The sequence below is a fragment of the Bos javanicus genome, chromosome 19 (assembly GCF_032452875.1).
Source record: "Bos javanicus breed banteng chromosome 19, ARS-OSU_banteng_1.0, whole genome shotgun sequence".
Classification (NCBI taxonomy): domain Eukaryota; kingdom Metazoa; phylum Chordata; class Mammalia; order Artiodactyla; family Bovidae; genus Bos; species Bos javanicus.
In genome coordinates this window covers 62,608,621-62,628,058 of record NC_083886.1, presented here as the reverse complement: position 1 = coordinate 62,628,058, position 19,438 = coordinate 62,608,621, and the positions used below count along the sequence as shown (strand labels likewise).

General features: G+C 45.4%; 1 long non-coding RNA gene across 3 annotated transcripts in view; it reads left to right on the top strand.

Annotated features, from left to right (window-relative positions):
- LOC133232964 (uncharacterized) overlaps window positions 1–19,438 on the top strand; it is a 109,061-nt gene that overhangs the window by 33,279 nt on the left and 56,344 nt on the right. For all 3 annotated transcript variants that reach the window (XR_009731544.1, XR_009731543.1, XR_009731542.1), the window contains exon 2: window positions 2,059–2,319. This is a non-coding gene — a long non-coding RNA (uncharacterized LOC133232964). The remainder of the gene's footprint in view (window positions 1–2,058; window positions 2,320–19,438) is intronic.

Genomic DNA, 19,438 nt, shown 5'->3' with positions numbered 1-19,438 from the left:
GGGTGGTTACTGATGAAAGTGAAGTCAGAAAGTGAAGTCACTCAGTCGTGTCTGACTCTTTGCGACATGGGATTCTTCAGGCAGGAATACTGGAGTGGGTTGCCATTTCCTTCTCCAGGGGATCTTCCCGACCCAGGGATTGAACCCAGGTCTCCCACATTGCAAGCAGACGCTTTAACCTCTGCGCCACCAGAGAAGCCCTTAAATACAAGAATACAGTCTCTCATAAAACCTCCTATAGAGACACAGAACTTCAGATCCAAGTACTAACATCAAAGATTTCAAGGGAGGAGAGGAAGCCAGGTTGAAAGAAGAAGGGGGAGGAGGTGGGAAAGGGGGGTGAAAGGGGTGGCCTTACAGACGTCTCCTGCCACCTACAGATACCCAGGCGTTATGGGACTTTTCCCAGGGCCTCCAGAGAAGGGAGGACTGGAACTCGGCCCTACCAGAAATCAGACGAGACCAGAACCAGAATTCGAGTTCTCTGCCAAGAGGAGATGATCAGTCTCGAATCCTCAGCTCAGGCTGAGGCCCTTCGACCAGATTCCTGCATCCAGGACCAGGGGACTAGAAAATAGGGAAGGATAGGAAGGGTTAAGGAGAGGAAAGAGAGAGGGAAGGGGAGAGAGCTCAATAAAGTCTCTTGTTCCTTACCGGTCGGGGCACTCTGGCCAGTTGTCCACATCAGGAGGAGACCAGGGACAAAAGGGTCCCAGTTGCAGCCGCTGGGTCTGGTCCATTGGCAGGCAAGCTGGCCCCTGAGTACCCCAAGTGGTCAGGATGTCAGTCTCAGGGAAGAAGAGTCCCCGCCAGAGTCACCATTTGTTGTAGGAAGGAATAAAGAAAGGTGGCCTGAGGCATGGCCAGAGGGGAAAAGTGTCAGCCTCAGTCATGTCTGACTCTTTGCGACCCCATGGACTGTATGGCTCACTAGGCTCCACTCTGCATGAGATTCTCCAGCAAAGAATACTGCAGTGGGTTGCCATGCCCTCCTCCGGGGGATCTTCCTGACCCAGGGATCGAACCTGCACTGCAGGCAGTTTCTTTACCATCTGAGCCACCAGGGAAATGGTGATTGGAAAAATGTGTGCTCGACATTGTTCCGCGCAGGCATCGTTAAGCACCCGCCGCACCGGCCCAAGCTCGCCGATCTGCGCATGCCCCGTTGACGCGTCAGTGGTCCTGTCCGGTGTGAACCGGCTCAGACCGGACTCGATGCCGCCGAAGCCAAGTTCCCGGAAAACCGCTCCGGCCAACGTCTTACTCTTTAGGCTCCGTGCTCCCGCTTGGAGGACGTGTCAGTCTTTAAACGACCTTGAAGGCAGGTGAAATGGACTTAACCCAGGGTTTGGGGTTATCAACGGAAGTGTTTCGTGTATTTTAAAACTCTCTCTTTTCAGAGTTGTTTGTCCATTTGTACCTTTTCCTTTCTCCAAGATCTTGAATCCCTGACTACTTTGTATGAGTCTAACCTAAAAAATCTAAATGTGTATAATAGTTAATGTGCTAAATTGCTCAGCCGTGTCTGACTCTTTGTGACCCCATGGACTGCAGCCCACCGGGCTCCTCTGTCCATGGGAGTCTCCAGGCAAGCATACTGGAGTGGGTTGCCATTTCCTCCTCCAGGGGATCTTCCTGACCCAGGGATCAAACCTGCGTATCCTGCATTGGCAGGTGGATTCTTTACCACTAGCTCCACTTAGGACGCCCACGATATTTCACATCCATGTATTTTTCTTAAATCGACTTAGCTATGACTCTGAACCTCGAAGTGAAGAGGGAGGTTTTTCCGCATCATCCAGTTGATCTCTCCTGTCCCGGGCTTTCTGGTCCCTTCAGAGCTTGTCCTCTATTTCTCTACCCTGTGCGGCACTGGCACTTTGTCAAGGGTGAGAGCCTGCCATCCTGGAGTCTCACATCCCCGAAGGACTTGTACCCAGTCCCCCTGAGGCCCTGCTTCCTGACCAGCAGTCACCACGCCCAGCCGAGCTGCTGACTGAGAAGGTGAACCTTTGCCCAGTTTAAGTGAGTTCCCCTTCTCCCTGCTTAATCATACAGCTTCTTGTCTGTTCCCACCTGATGAAGAACTTCTAGCATCATCTCATCAAGGATTCCAGGCTGGACGAAAGCAAGAACCAGGTAGAAGATTATCTGCTGGCAAGAAAGTCTGAGATGGGTCAAGCTTCTTTGCTGGCAGGGAGAAGACTTCATGGGGTGATGAAAACTGGCGTTCGTGCGTCTTGTGGCATGTGCTACGAGCTCTGGTTCATCCTGCTTGTTTCTGCTTCGTTTTCCCTGCTAGACCGAAAATTCCTTCAGGTCAGTGTTTCACTCCTAAAGCTGCGTGTTGGTGCCTTCAGGGCGATAGCAAAAACTAGACTGAGTAGCTTGTAAACAACAGAGGTGATTGCTCGGAGTCCTAGAGTCTGGAAGTCTGAGATCTGGTGCCAGCATGGTGAGGTCCGTCTTCTCACACGATGGACGGGGTTAGGAGCTCGGTGGGGTCTTCTGTGAGTGCATTGATCCCATTTATGGGGGCTCCACTCTTATGACCTAATCACCCCCAACAGGCTCCACCACCTAACACCATCACTTTCGGTGTTAGGGTTCCAACACGTGAATTCTGCAGGGACACCAACATTCAGACAGTTTTATTGTTGTTCAGTTGCTCAGTCGTGACCGACTCTCTGCGACCCCATGGACTGCAGCACGTCAGGCTTCCCTGTCCTTCACCATCTCCCAGAGTTTGCCCAAGTTCATGTCCATTGAGTCAGTGATGCCTTCCAACCATCTCATCCTCTGTTGTCCCCTTCTCCTCCTCAATCTTTCCCAGCATTGGGGTCTTTTCCAGTGAGTTGGATCTTTGCATCAGCTGGCCAGAGTATTGGAGCTTCAGCTTCAGCATCAGTCCTTCCAATGACTGGTTTGATCTCCTTGCAGTCCCAGGGACTCTCAAGAGTCTTCTCCAGCACCACAGTTTGAAAGCATCAGTTATTCCCCTCTCAACCTTTAGTGCTCCATAAACATAATTATATTTCAGTATCAAAAAATGTTACTGAATGCCTGAATACAGGAGAGAAGTACAGTTCTGGAGAATGACTCAGACTGCACCCGTCACTGGCCAGCACTCACTTGCGGACTTTTGTTGATTTCCTTCTGGGACCTCAAACCTAGGGAGTCCAGTTTAATCCACCTTTGGGTGCAATCTGTATTTAAAGAACACCCAAGGGATTTCCAATTGAAGAACCCCTGATATAAATTAGGAATTTCATTTTAAGGGTGAAAAAAATGAAGTTCAGAAAGGTTAAGTGACTTTGCAAAGATCTACCTAGTGATAGGAAAGAGGGACCTCAGTTTGATTTGCGTGTTGTCTCTTTATAAATACATTCTTTGTAATAAAAATAATACTATTTATGCTAAATGTTCTAACCATATGTAGAAATGTGTAGTAAAAGTCGTTTTCCACCTCTGTTTCTCAGACTCCCACTTCTGTCTCCCCGGAGAGAATCACAAATCATATTTCCTACTAATCCTTTCTGATATTATATATATAATGATAAAAATATACATATGCATAAATGTATGACACAGGGTGCTGTGTATACATACTCATATAATTCGTGGTTTTTTTCCCTCTCCAAATCCTTTCATATCAGCATTCATGCATGATGCCTATGATTTATGCACACCTTTATATTTGCATGTAAGATGTTTGAAAAGCAAACCTAGGAAATGCAATTCATGATCCGCTCTGGGGAATAAAAACGGGACTCTGAGAGATAAAGAAGGGAAATTGGTTTTCACCATACATCTTTATACACTGTTTGAATTTTTAGCATAAATATGTATATTCTTTAGAGCAAAAACAATGTTCTGTATTTTTGAAAAGACATGCAAGCCAAACCAGGACCCTTTCTCATCCTTGTCACTAGATGTATCTTTTCAAATCAGCATCTGTACGTTCACTTAATTTCTTAAGTAACTTCGCTTTTTAAGGATGAAAGCGTTTGGTGAAGTGACGAGTCTATAACTGCTGGTTTTCAAATATATAATGATTTTCAAATACAGGTTTGCTTATTTTGTTAAGAATAGAAATGTCTACCTGTCATGTAGGGATGACCCAGGCTCGTGTCAGAGACATTGGCAAAGGGTGGATTGTGATCTAGGGCTTCCTTGGTGGCTCAAGTGGGACAAAATCTGCCTGCCGATGCAAGAGACGTAGGTTTGCTCCCTGGGTCGGGGAGGTCCCTGGAGGAGGTGACGGCAACCTGCTCCAGTATTCTTGCCTGGAGAAGCCCGTGGACAGAGGAGCCTGGCCAGACTACAGTCCATGGGGGCACGAAGAGCTGGAGACAGCTGAAGTGACTGAGCATGCATGGGCTATGATTCTGGAAAGAAAGGGGTGAAGATGAACTTTACCGTTGGAACACTGTCATGGATAAATTTTACACTCACTGTAAAATTTATTCCAGCAAAGAGAAAACAAGATGTGCTTACCAATTTTATAAAGGGAGGAGGCAAAATAGAAAGTTGAGAAGTTCGTAAATTATGGGCTTTTGACATTTTGGGGAAAGATTCATGTTAAAAGTAGTTGAGCAAAAAGTGAAAGTCAAAAGCTTCTCTGAACTTTATTCCACGTTAATTTCGACCAGAAAGGATCTAGTGATGTAATAGTAATAGGACTATGAAGGAAAATAGTCATGTTATGAAGTTCATAGCGACAATGAAAGAGAAGTCTGGCAACAGGTGTAACAGTTGTTGGCTTATTAAAATGTGCATGTTTGCACATTTGAAGTGTTATACTTTGCAAACTCCTGTTTGTGTATGTTTAAGCTTTGGTCACTCAGATAGCAGTCCTGGCTTAAATGTGCTGTATTAATTGGTTCCAAAGTTCCTCTCTTAAATTTTTTTCTTCATTTTTAATTTTTTTTAAAAAACAAGCTTGTTTTGATGTTTTTATTGTGGTAAAATGTATATAACAAAACTCATTATTTTGTTCATTTTAAGCGTGCAATTTAGTGGCATTAAGTACAGTGACATTTTTGGCTAACCATTCACTACGATCTGTTTTCAGGATTTGTTCTCATCCTGAATAGAAACTCTGTACCCACAGAACAGTAACTCTCCATTTCTCGTGCTCCAGCCTCTGGTGACACCTACGTTTGGTCTCTCTGAATTTGCCTATTCTAAATACTTGATAGAAATGTAGACATACAATATTTGTCTTTTTGTATCTGGTTCATTTCACTTAGGATAGTGTTCTGCAGATTCGCCCACATTGTAGCATGGATTAAAGTTTCACTCCTTTTGGCAGCTGAGTGATACTCCATTGCATGCATATGCCACATTTAAAAGTCCGTTCACCCGTTGGCACTTGGGCTGATGTACAGGTATCCGTTTGAGTCTCTCGTTTCAATTCTTTCGGGTCTGTCCTCACAAGTGAAGCTGCTGGATCCCATGCAAATCCCGTTTACCTTTTTGAGCTAACCGCGACACGTGCTTACCACAGTCCTTGCACTTTCTCACTCCACCAGGAGTGCCTGCGGCTCCACTGTCCCCATGTCCTCACGTGCACTTCCTGTTTCCACCCATCCTCCTCCCTCCGTTTTTAAGCTTTTTCTTTTCCTGTGGACCATTTTATAAAGGTCTTTATTGAATTTGTTACAATATTGTTTCCACTTTATGTTTTGGTGTTTTGGCTGCCAGGCATGCAGGATCTTAGCTGCCCCATCAGGGACTGAACCCACACCGCCTGCATTGGAAGCATGGGGTTTTAACCACTGGACAACCAGGGAAGTCCTGCTCCTTCCCCACTTTGGATCATAGCTGTCCGAGGGGATGTGAAGTAGTGTCTCACCTTTCATTTGCATTTGCCCAGTGACTAAAGATGTTGAGGGCTTCCTTTGTGGCTCAGTTGGTAAAGAATCTGCCTGCAATGCAGGAGACCCTGATTTGATTCCTGGGTCGGGAAGATCTGCTGGAGAAGGGGTAGGCTACCCACTCCAGGGTTCTTGGGCTTCCCTGGTGGCTCAGCAGGTAAAGAAAGATGTTAAGCATCTTTTTGTATGCTTATTGGCTGTTGTTCATCTTTGGAGAAATGCCTGCTCAAGTCCTTAGCTTAGGTAACACCTTGGTTGTTATGTCTGTTCCTGTGGAGTTGTCCAGTGTTGGCCTTTTTCCTGTTAAGGCTCCTGTGGCCTGGGCATCCTGACAGGGAGAGGGCACTGCTGATCATCTGGGTTGTTAGAGAGTGGAGGGCGGGTTCTGGAAACCTTCCCTTCTGCTGTCTCTTGGCTCATACTGTGTGCGGGGTCATGGTTCCCTTACCACCAGCTGACAGCATCCTGGATGCTCAGGGTCCCATGGACGTGCTCAGGGAGTAGCCCTACCCCAGGCAGGCTCATCCAGTGACTGCTGGGAGTTAGCAGGAAACCAGTCACCTGGGATGGGATGACTCGGAGACATACATTCTGCCCTGGACCCTAGAGCTCCCCAGCAGGAATCAGGGTGTTTACTCTCAGTGGTAACTAGCTTCATAATGATTCTTTTTTTGTTAAATTTATTTTTCTTACTGGAGTATATTTGCTTTGCAATGTTGTGTTAATTTCTGCTGTGCAACAACATGAACCAGCCACGTGGATGCATTTATCTCCGTCCTCTTGAGTCCGCCTCCTACCCCCATCCCAGCCCTCTAGGTCATCACAGAGCACCGAGCTGAGCTCCCTGTGCTATACAGCAGCTTCCCACTAACTCTGTTTCACACATGGTAATGCATATTGTTCTTTTTCAGTCACTCAGTCATGTCCGATTCTTTGCAAACCCCCCAGACTGCAGTACGCCAGGCTTCCCTGTCCTCCACTATCTCCTGGCACTTGCTCAAACTCATGTCCATTGAGTCCAACCATCTCATCCTCTGTCGGCCCCTTCTTCTCTTGCCTTCAATCCCTCCCAGCATCAGGGTCTTTTCTAATGAGTCGGCTCTTCACATCAGGTGGCCCAAGTACTGGAGTTTCAGCTTCAGCATCAGTCCTCCAATGAATATTCAGAACTTATTTCCTTTAGGATTGACTGGTTTGATCTCCTTGCAGTCCATGGGACTCTCAAGAGTCCTTGGAACAACATCTATGACAAACCTAGACAGCGTATTAAAAAGCACAGACATTACTTTGCCGACAAAGGTCCGTCTAGTCAAAGCTGTGGTTTTTCCAGTGGTCTCGTATGAATGTGAGAGTTGGACCGTAAAGAAGGCTGAGCGCTGAGGACTTGATGCCTCTGAGCTGCGGTGCTGGGGAGGACTCTGGTGAGGGTGCATACATCCGTGCCACCCCCTCCTTCCCCACTGCATGCGCAAGTCTGCTCTCTGGGTCTGTGTCTCTATTCCTGCCCTGCAAATAGGTTCATCAAATAAGAGTTCTTTGTTTCTTTTTCTTCCCAGTCTCATTTCCCCGTTTTCTGGCTGTCTCATCTCCTTCCAAACAACTTGCATGTGAAGGCTCGTCTTGTGGTGTCCTCTGGGTGATCCTAGCTAAGCTGGAAGCCCAGGCTGAGTGTAGGCCGCAGACAGGCTGGGGGGCGGGGGTGGGTTTAGAGCCTCCTTCAGGTACTGTCTCTCCAGGATCTTCCCCCGCTGGACTCTGAAAATAGCTCCTTTTCTTGGTGGGATAGAATGGGTGTGGCCTCCAGCAGGCAGTTGCTACTCTCCACTACATATGAAAATCCTTTGCTCTTGTTTTCTATGGAAAAGCTGGTTTGGGTTTATTAATTTTGGCTTCTGTATACTTTTCCAATACAATGTCCCACCATTAGACCAGAGAGTGGCTTACTACCAGAGCCTGCGTACAACATCTGAAAATAAGATACTCTTCCAAAATTTCGAGCAGTGGATAAATATGACCTCATGGCTCAGCATTTCACAGGCGATTTGTCGTTTACCGCTTGTTACTATGATGGTTTCCATGTTACAGATGAGCAAACTGAGACTTAAAATATCTGGAACAATACATCCCAGCTGTGACTTTTATGACGTGAAAATGTTGATTCTATCATTCAAATATCATTTCAATCCACTAATGGGACATAGACAGAGGGTGTCTTAGACTTGTGTGTACAACAGAAGTGGAAGGAATAACTAATATGCTAGGTAAACGACTTGGGTTTCAAATATCTTGACATTTTTAATTTAGGCAAAAAAATTACAGCACAAGTATAGGATGTGGGAGCCCTGGCTAGACAGCAGTTGACCACAAGTTTTACATGAGCCAGCAGTGTGATGTGGCTACTCTAACGCAGTGTTCAGCATCATTGTCAGAGGCGTCTGACCAGAAGCTGGGTGTGCTCCTCCTTGGTCAGGTCAGATGTGTTCATTGGAAGGGCCGAAATTTAATGAGAGATCTTGCTGATGCAGGACGCTACCAGGGGACTTTCAGAATGGCAAAATATTCTGGAAGCCCTTGCTGTGTGAGCAGTGCTTAGGGTACAAGCGTTTATTCATCGGTGTCTGGGAGGCAGACAAACCTAAAGCAAACCTAGCTCCTTCACTTTGTAGCTCTGGAACCTCACATGAGATACTCTCTGTACCCCTGTTTCCTGTAAAGTTGCAACACGAACACCTGCCCTTAGAGATCCTGTATGTGCAGATAAGAAACTGTAGGCAAAGTGTTCGGCATATACTGGCTGTGCAGTGAATGGTGGTTTTCATTCTTTCACATGTTTGGGGGTTTGTTAAGCAAGGAATTAGTTCCTCCCCATCCCAAGACAAAATTGGGACCATAGGGAGTTTTAGGGGAGAAATTTTCATTTCACTCTTAGGAGTTGTTTAGCCGTTAAGTCGTGTCCGACTCTTTGTGACCCTGTGGACTTGAGCCTGCCAGGCTCCTTTGTCTATGGGTTTCTCCAGGCAAGAACACTGGAGTGGGTTGTCATTTTCTTCTCCAGGAGATCTTACTGACCCAGGGATCAACCCCAGGTCTCCTACATTGGCAGGCGGATTCTTTACCACTGAGCCACCAGGGAAGCCCCACTAATAATTCAATTGTTTACAAAATGCAGATGCCTCAAACATCTGGCCTCTGCCTAGAACTGCACACTTGTATGGCCAGTCTACACAGCAGGTATTTTAAACACAACGGGGTCAAAGCAGAATTCTTGGGTTACATGCGTTGCCTGCCTGGGTGTGTGCTAAGGTGCTTCAGTCATGTTCGACTCTTTGTGACCCTGTGACCCCAGGCTCCTCTGTCCAGGGGATCTCCAGGCAAGAATACTGGAGGGGGTTGCCATGCCCTCCTTTAGGGGATCTTCTCAAGCCAGGGATCGAACCCCTGTCTCTTACATCTCCTGATTGGCAGGTGAGTTCTTGACCACTAGCACCAATTGGGAAACCCAAACCTGGTCAACCTTCAGCTTTCCCATACCAGCAGTTTTACCACCTGCTCAGCTGTTCAAATCAAATGTGTTTGAGTTCTGGGCAGTTTTTCTTTCTCTTACTCCCCTCCCCCACCCCAAACCACACCAAGTTCTGAGTCTTTTTAACCCTGATCTCCCAATACACTGCAAGTCCATCAGCTTCCATCCCCAAGGTCACTGTCACAACCCGAGCCATCAGAATACACGTGTGTGTGTATTTCTGATTCAACTTTGCAGTTGTTTTCCTTCTATTCCTGTTGCTTTCGATTCCGTTCTCTCCACGTGAGCAATGAAGTCCCCTGTTTAAAACTGTTTAATTAAAATTTTGCTTCTTTAATTTTACTTTATGTTAATTTTGGTGAAAAACTTCTACAAGTGGAAATTTCTCTTTTTTATAGATCACAAGGAAAAGCAAGACAAAAGTTTTATTGTCTTTTATTTACCATTTTCAAAAAATTCATTTGGTTCTCTATCATCCTCCAAATGTGACTGATGGGGTCCTTTTTTCCCTTAGTGTCATTATAAATTTACAGATTTTAATGTGTCTGTAGTGTTTTAATCCCTTGTATTATGATTCTCATTTTTCTAATGAGAATTTTCCCATTAGAAAAATTTCCCATCCTTAATTGGGATTTCTAATTTCTAATTTTCCCATCCTTAACTGGCATTTCTTTTTAAAAAATTTTTATTGGAGTACAGTTGCTTTGATAGCAGCTTCTCATTGCTCTGGGAGGAGAATCCTCAATCCTTACCTCACCCTGCCAAGCCCAGCACTGATCGGCCTCTGCCCAGGGCTCCAGCTTCACCTTCCCGCATCCTTGGTCCGGCCCGCGCGTTATGCTGTTTATTTCATCTCTCCTTGCGCTTGGCTGAGAGGATTCCCATTAGGCCCTTCATCTCAGCTCTTCCCTCTGTTCAGAACACTTTTCTCTCTGAACGCTGATGTCACGTGCTTTCAGAAGCCCTCCTTGATCGCCTGAGCTTTAGGAGCTATGCAGTCGCCCTCACATTATTCTATTTCAATGATTCGAATTCCATGTATTACTGTCTTACGACTTTCCTGTCCGTTAAATTACTCCCAGCACGTGTGGGAGTGCTTAAATAGACGTGTGTAATACATAGATGCATGAATAATGAAGAGTGAACCACAGAACCGCAGGCTGCTTGTTAATGAAAATGTATAAATATATACAAGCATGTCCTCGCTGGTGACTGTATATTAACTTACATTATAGAAAAGCTTCCTGCCCTGAGTCAGAGGACCAACTAGATGAGCACTGTGTCACCTTCTAAGCCTCATATACTGTGGTTTCGTTAATGATTTCCATCTTCAACAGCTCAAAATTTAGCTGTGAAGAAATCAGTGATTTGCTTCATATTTTTTTTTAAAAGAAATTTAAAAGGGAGGAAGCATGGAAGGAGAGAAGAGAAAGGCCTCTAGGACAAATGTAAATTTGAAAATGGGTGGATTAACACAAACAGGTTAATGAGTGGGTTTTGTATGACTTTAGTTGCTGGAGCTAAGACAAATACCACACAGCCTCCAGCAGCCAAAGCCACGGCTATCCATCCGCACGAGCCTCCACCACGCACGTTTTTCTGACTGTGTCTGCCTCAGATGTTGGCGTTTGTACTTTTCTATAAAAATCATCAAAACAGCAGAGATGCCTTCTCTTCTATGGACTTCATCTGTTCCTCGTTTCAACTGTATAAATATCATTTGCATGTCCTGGGTTTCTGACCCCTACCAGTGGAGACCAAATCGATTACCCACGAGCCGCTCAATTTGCAATCATTTAAAATTCCAGGCTCTATCTGGTGCGAACGACGAACAATGGAAACTTGTCCTGGTGCTCTGACTCGGTCTGTTTCTTTCATTTCCCTTTTGATTTGTTCCCTTTTCATCCTTCCCAGTTTTCTGCCTTTTTCTTTTCTGCATGCCATGCCCCCTGCACGCCTTACGGCAACTCCTATCCCCTTTCAGTAGCCATTTCATTTTTGGTCACCAAACCAAAGTGTTCAGTGACCTTCACGTCCACAAGGTCGGTTCATCCCAGTCTGCTGGAGGCAGGTGTCCCTGCGTCAGGGAGGCAGAGGGGACCGAGGCCAGATCCTGGCCGTGGGCTGCGTGTGGCTGGCCCGCCGGGTGGTGACATCGCTCGCTCGGGGCCCCGCACAGCTCCACAGGCAACCTGGTCTGTGTTTAATCTGCTCCGACCACAGAGCAAATGTTTTAAATAAAGTCTCTGCCCGAGTGAGTCACTACTCTTCTGGCTTTTATATGACATACCGAGGAGTGATGGTTTACTTTGCCTGAGTAACAAAATTAATATAAGAGAAACATTTTTGTTATGTGGTATCTTTAAAAAAAAAATACAGAAAAGAAGAAAGAAGAGACATATGGGCCTGAGCAGTGAGATTTGGATGAAAAAGTTCCACTTGACACAAGGGAAATAATGAAAAAAAAAATGTAAATTTTTTTTTGGCAGGGAAGGGTGAAAAAGGATCAACAAGAAGAAGTAGGAAAAACCCCTGCACTTTCACCAAACAGCTGCTGTGCCTCCAATAGTGTCCCTTATGTCATTTAAGGTCATAGTCTCTAAGAAGCGTCATCTATTATATTATCGCTTTTGAAAGAGATGTTTTGTGTTCAAAACCTTGTCAGTTTCCAGGGTGCGTGTGTGTTCCTTGGAGTCTGTTACAGTAGAGGAGCTTGTTGGTGTTTTCTCGTCTCTCCTTAGGGAGCTGGTTTAGGGATAAATGCAGGCAGTGGTGGCTGCCCTCCTCTGACTTGGAGAAAGTTTCTGTGCTATTTTGTTTGACTTGAAACAGCCAACTTCTGTAATATCAGCTTGGTTTTCATGCCTTCTGAAGTCCAAACCACATGTTCTCCATCCAATGGACAGAATGTAGCTTGAAGACACACAAAGGTGTTTGGGGTGCCCGAGTGATTAAGTTCACTTACAAGTGAGAAGTGTGGTGTGTGGGCTCGTCTGTATATCAATTTCGTTTTTCTGTGAACGGAATCTTGATTCTAAAATGAAAGGGAATTTCTTTTGGCCCCGATCTTGCCTCCATCCAAGGAAGACACAACTGATTAAAAAAAAAAAAAAAAGAAAAAGATGTCTTTGCCTGGCTCGGCAAGTTCTGCAAGGAAAGAGAAGCCCAGTATGAAATGGCAGATGTGGGGAAGATCAAAGAAACCTGCCAAGCCTGACCTTCGAGCGAGGACAGGCTCAGAGTGCACCCGGCCTCTGCAGCCGGGAGTCGGCTCTCGCCCAGCAGTCACCTTAAGAGGGTCCCCGTGGGCGGCGGCTTCCCTCTGGGAGATCCATCGCCCTCATCTCAGAGTGAGACCCGCACGCCTGCCCGCTTCCACACAGTAGGAAGAGTGGAGAGCGTATCTGCAAAGTACTAGCATGTTGCTGGCGTGTAATAATGCTCATCTAATGATTCCACAGATGTTGGTTTTATTATAAAGTACCTGCTGAGAGCATCTCTCAAGGCCCCTTTCTCTTCCCTCGCCTGGTGTGATGTTTACACAAACATCGATTATATGTCCACATAATAGCATTGAAAAAGTCTAAGTTTAAAAGCAGCGTCAGTCACAATAGCACCATTTTTAAGTTGCACATAATGACTTCTATTTGTTCATTTATTTTTTCGGAGACTGTGTATGAGCCTGCAATGACTCAAGCTTGATAAGTAGTTGAATGGGCCTGACTACAACACGTTTGGAAAGGAACTTTAACAATGAAGGATTAAGTTAGGATTAATGGCAGTCAGTTTCATTAATCATTTTTCATAAGAGGCAATGCAGCACAATTGACCCTTGAACAAGACACATTTGAACTGTTCCTGGGTCCACTTAGACTTGCAGTTTTTTCGGTAGTAAATACCACAGTGCTACAAGATCGTGGTTGAATCTGCAGACGTGGAGTCCTGGACATGGATGAGCTGGGTGCGTACAGACGGCTGACTGGATTGATGAACTGGGTACATACAGACAGCTGGCTGACTGGATAATCTGGATATATGCAGATGGCTGACTATGAATTGATGAACTAGGTATATACAGATGGCTGATTGTTGACTATGGATTATGCTTGGACTTTAAGCTGGGTGGGGAGGGTTGACACCCCTAACTCCATGATTTTCAAGTGTCAGTGTGCTTTTGAAGGTAAATTTAAAGTCAGACACTTAAGTCTAGGAAGGCAGTCCAGTGCTCTAGGCAAAAACTGAATTCATGACCCAGAGTAGAGATTTTCAGATGGTCTTCCATGGAGCCCTAAGCTTTTGTACTGCCTTAGGGTTGAGGGTATGTCTCTGTGTGTGTGTCTTTATGTGTGTGTTGGGTTTGTGTGTGTGTATGTCTGTGTGTGTATCTTTGTGTGTATGTGTCTGTCTTTGTGTGCATCTGTGTGTATGTCTGTGTGTATGTTTATGTGTGTGTATCTTCCTGTCTACCTGTATCTTTGTGTGTGTGTGTCTGTGTGTGTCTTTGTGTGTGTCTGTGTGTGTCTTGGGGACTGGAAGGCCTGCCCGCCCTCTCTTCTGCCGCACCATCTCATTCACAGCAGTTTCATTTTATTTGTACTGGTAACATTTTTCTCCAAAAAAGTCTCAGGGCTAAAAATAGTTATGAAAACCACTGAGCAGTTAAACAAAGACAAGACCCGCACAGCTGACAGCGATCCTCAGGACAGGCAGCAGGTAGCCGGCGGGGTCTGCTGCAGGGGCCGGCGCTGGCCGGCACACAGGGGTTTTTCCATTACCTTTCAAGGGTAATTTGGGCCCTGAGGACGGGAACCTTAACTGCTGACGGGCGAGAGGACTGCTCGGGAGTTCAGTTGTTGATAGGAAAATTACAGGGAACGAGTCGGCAACGTCATTGAGGCAAGAACACATCTTGTGTTAAATTGGGCTGTAAAGGTCTGAACCATAAGCAGCGACATCTGATCCAGTCAGTTCTGGCCTGGGAACAGCTGTGGTTCCAGGACCCAGGGAGGGGCCCGATCTGCAAGGGGGGGTCCTACTTGCTGCCCTTCAAGAGCTGGGCGTGGGAACATTTCAGGAGTGTCACCTGGACAATTTGTTTAAAATGCAGTTCGTGTGTTCCTCTACCAGCTCGCTGCATCTGGACCTCAGGCTGAGATCCAGAAACTTGCTCTTTTTAACAAAATGTGTGTCCTGGTGAATCTGATACCCTTTAGTGTGTCAGGACAACCTGCCAAGTTTCTCAGAAGTTCCTGTTGCTAAGAATCACGCATGGTCGTGTTAAACACTCAGCTCTTCAGACCTGTTCCCCAGGGAGGCCCGGATGAGATTGAAGAAGAGTTGATTTATAATACCGTGTTAGTTTCAGATGTACAGAAAAGTGATTCAGTTATGCGTTCTATGTTTTAGGTTACTTTCCGTTATTCATTATTACAGGGTGACTGAATACAGTGCCCGGTGCGTCTTACACATTGTAGCTCATGTCTGTTGACCCCACACTCTGAATTCCCCCCTCCCTCCTCTCCCCTCCGGTCACCACGTTTGTGTTCTGCATTTGTGAGTCTGTTTCTGTTTGACACTATATAGATTCATTTCTATTATTTTTTAGATCCCACATATAAGTGATATCATATAATATTTGTCTTCGACTTCACTTAGTTTGATATTCTCTGGGTCCATCCATATTACTAAAAACAGCAATATTTCATTCTTTTTTAAAATTTTACCAGTTTATTCTTATCATAGATAAGTGGGGTATATTGAGGTAAGATCTGAGTTTGTGGAATTTCTGGCTTTTGTTGAAGAGCTATTGTAATGTTACAGAAAACTCCCAAGGAATATTTAAAAAAATCATTTTCGTGTTTCCTTCCTCTCATGGGGAATGGTTTTATGAAAGTGTCATTGTAAACAGTTTCATGAGATTGGAACAGATATGAACGACAAGAAGCGCTGTTTTTGGTGAACTGACAAGGGGGCCTGTTTGTCATTATTTGCGTGAATATGACATATGATTGCAAATTAAATCAGCCACATCAGATGCCATTGCTCTCCATGTTTGCTCAGAAAACCGCTTATTAACCTCAGTGGATGCTTCATTTAGGTGTAACTCATAGATGTTAAATGTTTTTTTGCATTTGTATACTTTATTCCCAGAACACAAAGTAGGAACCGCAAAATTACAGCTGAGTTAATTTTGGCATCTTCACAAAGGCAAAGAAATGAAGAATTGGGTCTCTGGATAGCATTTTCTCTCATTTTCTATGGAGTGAGCTTATTTTTTCCAATTGATGGATTTGTTGACTTTTCCTTTATATTGGAGAATAGTCGATGTCCAGTGGGCTGTTGGGTTCAGCTGTGCAGCGGAGTGATTCAAGTATACATATCCACGTGTCTACTGTCTGCGTGAGCTCAGGCTTTCAGATTCCACATGTAAGTGAGATCACGAGGCAAGCTCATGAAGATGAGCGTGTTTGGGAACAGCAGAACTGCAGTTCCGGGTGAGCAAATAATAGCAAACTACAGCGAGCTTGTTGCAGGCTTGGGGTAGGCGGTATTTACAGGCAAAGCAGGAGCAGTTCGGGGGCAGTATAGTTAGTTCAAACCAGCAAGAAGCAGAGACTGGCCTTGAGAGCTTTCTGAGCAGGCACTCAGTCCCGTCACACAAGCGAAGCTCCGTGCAGCCTTCTTGGTGAGACCCGTTCCAGCTGGGGCACTTTTCATCCATGCCTCTGGCGAAAACTCCCAAGGGTTAAGACCACCTTTGAGCAACACCCCGCCATCTGAGTCCCTTAGTCTTTAAGTCTGGTCTTCCCGAGCCTCCAGTTCACACCCTCTGGTTCTTTTTCAGATAGAAATTCTCTCACGCTAATCTGTCTTGTGAGCAGGACCGAATTCAGAGCAACCTGTGACGTCATCTTGATGGTGTCACCCCTAGGGAGGAATTTCACATTTGGCTCCAGGGAGGGCCCCAAGAACAAGCATGAGGGCTGGACAGAAGATTCCTGAAAGTGTCCCTCAACTCAGAGAGCAGCAGGTGGGGGGAGAAAGTGCAGGTAGAAGGTGATGTGAGACCAGATGATTTCCCAGAGCTCTGAGCAGGCGCGTGGACTGACCCCTGCCTGTAGACCTCTCAGCAGGGAATCAGCAGCCAGTGCCGCTGGGGATCCTGGGTCTGGACCATCACTGCCTGACCTGAGGGCGACTTGGACAGTGGCAAGTGGCCACTCGGGAGGCAGGAGTGAGACCAGGTGAAGTCTGAGCATTGCCTGTGGGGACAGTGTTCTGGGGGAGAGAAGGAAGCCAGGGTTTAGTTTGGGGATGTCAGAGAATGGGCTTCTCTGGTGGCTCAGTGGTATAGAATCCTCCTGCCAATGCAGGAGACATGGGTTCGATCCCTGGGTCGGGAAGATTCTCTGGAGAAGGCAATGGCAGCCACTCCAGTATTCCTGCCTGGAGAATCCCATGGACAGGGGAGCCTGCTGGGCTACAGTCCATGGCGTCGCAAAGAGTCGGACACGACTGAGTGACTAAGCAACAACAACAGGAGAGAATAGAGATTTAGGTTTTCTCACTTTTCCTGAATGACTTTCATTCTTCGAAGAAACCTGGCTGGGTTAGAAGCCTAGAAATGGGTTGGGAAGGGTGTGCAGTGGGGACGGGAACAGGTCAGAGTGTTGTATTCAGATGGAGACCCTGGGAACCTGGGCACTTGGTTTCCACCCTAGAAAGAGGGCCATATAAGTCCTCTTCTGATACAACCAGGGAATTTTCAGAATTCCTCTACCATTTTCCACTGTAGTACCTTGGACTTGACCTCATTTCCTCTTGATCCCCGCTACCAAACTCCAGTGGTTTGCACTCTTTCTGGAGCAGGTGGAGTTCGTTCCATGAGGCTGGTTTTCCCCTGTGCTGCTTCTAGAGACTGTTGTGAAAGTTTCACTTCTCTTCTACAGAATGTAGGTGCTTGCTGTGATGTCCTTGGCTGCAAAAATTAGATGAGTCTTTATCTCAGTAGAATATTAGCTTTTCCATAGAAATTATAAATTTAAATTATGCACCATGAAAGGGAGTACAGAAGCTGAGAAAATTGAATGAGAAAAGAGTCTATATTCAAGTTTCCTATTTAATCATTTAAAGTGCACACTAATTGAAGAATCTGGGATTTTGGAATTGGTCATCTCTAATGAAATTTCAGTATTTGGGATAAAGGGACTGAAGATTAGAGGTGGACTGAAATGGAATGTCACATTGCTGCTTCTTTAGTAGATAGAAAAGCTTTAATAACTTTGTTTATAATTTTCACTTGAGGATTGTTCAGAGAAAAGGCTCCACCTGACCCCCGTTCTATTCTGCCTTTGTTGTCTTAGTCCTTTGGCAGAAAAGAAAACCAAGAAATCCGAAAATAGATGTGGCAGGTTTGGAGTGATGGGGAGCAGGTCTTTAGCTGTGACCGCATGACTCCACAGGTTTGCACTTAATTCTAGGCCTTGGTCTGGTCTCAGTGTCTCTGAGTCAAATGGCCCCCTTTTCAGTTACTGAATGTAGAGAAATCTGTATGCAAGTGACCTCAAGCAGTCTATGATAAACGGTGGTGCTGATGGCTTATCCGAGCCACAGCAGGAAAAAGTGTTCCTGATGAGTAAGGCATCGGGCTTGTTGAAGGCATCCAGATTGGCCCCGACACATGGTTAGTGGCAGATAAGATATGATCAGAAGGTGCTGACTCCAGTGCCTTGGAATTTTTTGAAACAAATTTTGGGTTCAAAGGAAAAACAAGCAAACAGGAAAATGAACATGCAGCAGAACAAGAACAAAGGAAAATTCATACACAAAACGAAAGGAAAATGAGTCAAAGAGATGAGCGTGGGTGTTGATTAGTTTATTCTGACTTTACAGATGGTCGTTTTATATCAGCATTATGCACGCTGTGATCTCATTGCCTTTGGATCCCACAAATTCACTAGAACACGTTTTCCCTCCCAGGAGACCTTGGTTAACTCTGCTTACTCAGACCTTATTTAAAACATACCCATCCTGTAGGTAATGACTAAGTGTAATATGAAGACGTCTTACACATCTGACTAAAAGCTCAATGGAAAAATAGGCGAAGAATACAGACATTTGGCAATTGAATGTAGAAATCACTATTGAAATATGAACAAAAAGTTCACTCTGACAATTTTAAATGAAAATAGCATTATTTTTAAACCTCTGAAAGTGGAAAGTGAAAGTGAGAAGAATATGTTCTGAGATGATAACCTATGATCTTGTAAATTGGTATGATTTTCCTAAAAAAATTTTTTTTCATGTTGGCTTTTGGGCTGCAAGGCACGTGGGATCTGGGATCTTAGCTTCAAACCTGCACCTCATGCGTTGGAAGGTGAAGTTCTAACCACTGGACCGCCAGGGAAGCCCCTCGTATAACTTTCTAAAAACCAGCTTGGCGAGACTATGTTCATTCAGAGACTTGTCTTTGAATGATCTGACCCATCCTAAAACATAAACTTGATCGTGAATTTTCTGCAATATGGTCTGCTGTTGGTCTCGCCTGAAAGCAGGGTCAGTAGATTTTTTTCCTGCAAAGGGATAAGTGATCAATATTTCGGGTTTGTGCACCACGCGGTCCCCATCTTACTGGCTCAGCTCTGCGCTTGTTCACAGGAGCAGCCATGTTGCTGAGCCGCACTCAGTCGTGTCGGACTCTCTGCGACCCCGTGGACTGCAGCCCGCCAGGCTCCTCTTTCCATGGGATTTCCCAGGCAAGAAGACTGCAGTGCGTTGCCATCTCCTTCTCCGGGGCAATCTTCCCAGTTCAGGGATTGAACCTGTGTCTCCTGCATTGGCAGGTGGATTCTTTACCTGGGGAGCAACCCCCCCCACCCCGCCACCAAAAAAAAAAAAAAAACAGTCATACAAAGTAGCTAGACAAACATGACTGTTTTCCAACCAAACTTTATTTATAAACACTGATATTTCAATTTCATATTATTTTCTGATCTTCCTAATATTATTACCTTTATGATTTTTTCCAACTATTAAA